Genomic DNA, 1,030 nt, shown 5'->3' with positions numbered 1-1,030 from the left:
CGCATCTGGGTGAAAGGCCAATTAAGCGCGATGGGACAGAAAGCTGATGACAGTCGAATCCAAATTAAGTTGACAGCCGATAACGGTCACAAAGTGCATTCAGATTTTTCGGTGACAATTATTCGGCGTATCAGTCAGGAATTAAAGTTGTTCCATCTGTACAACCAGGAGAGAGAAGTCATCTTTCACCATGGATGCTCTATAAATACCAAGGGCATTCTTCAGAAAAAGGGTTCACTGTTTTAACGATCTTTTGTTCCACAAGTTCACACCTCTGTCCATACTTTTCCTTTTTCATTTTAAGGAAGAGCAAGAGAAGAGTGGTGGCGCCAGAGATCGCTTAGGGCAACTCAAGAGAGAACCTTGGGGCATAGAAGCAGAGAGCGGGCCGACTCTCGCGAGAGCGAGATTATCTTTAGAGCACTAGTAGAAAACAGTGTAAACACCTGGCAGCAAGAGATTGCTACCAGGCCCTTTATTCTATACTTGCATTGTTATTTTGTACTTCATATTCATATTTATACAAAGGAAGTTTTATTTCTACATCTATTCATTCTCTTAATATGCATGAGTGGCTAAACTAGTCGAATGGGTTGAGAAGAACTAAGCTAACATGACCTAGGAAATTCATTACTTGCGATTGTCTTATTTTATGCTGTGTAAAATACCTTTTAGAGTTACTCGAGAGAGAATCTAAAGAAAGAACCTAATGTCTCGAGAGAGCTAGGTTAGAATCTAGACTCGAAAGAGCAAGATTAGACTTGCATAAACAAGAGATAAGGACTTAGAGATAAGCTTTGTTTGTCAACTTGCATCACATGCATCCTAGAGATAGGAATGATATTATGTGGTCGCCTTATTTATGTGTGTGCTATCTTGTCATCGCATAAATAAGAATAGAGGTTTATGTGTATGTCCTATAGACTTATCGCATATATCGCATGCAGATAACTTGTAGAAATACAAGTTATTTATGTTGTTTTGTTTAGATAATGTGACAAAAAGAAGGGAAAGTTGCGTCGATAGTATA

Source organism: Benincasa hispida, chromosome 11 (assembly GCF_009727055.1).
Source record: "Benincasa hispida cultivar B227 chromosome 11, ASM972705v1, whole genome shotgun sequence".
NCBI classification, from domain to species: domain Eukaryota; kingdom Viridiplantae; phylum Streptophyta; class Magnoliopsida; order Cucurbitales; family Cucurbitaceae; genus Benincasa; species Benincasa hispida.
Note: the sequence above shows the minus strand (reverse complement) of the source record.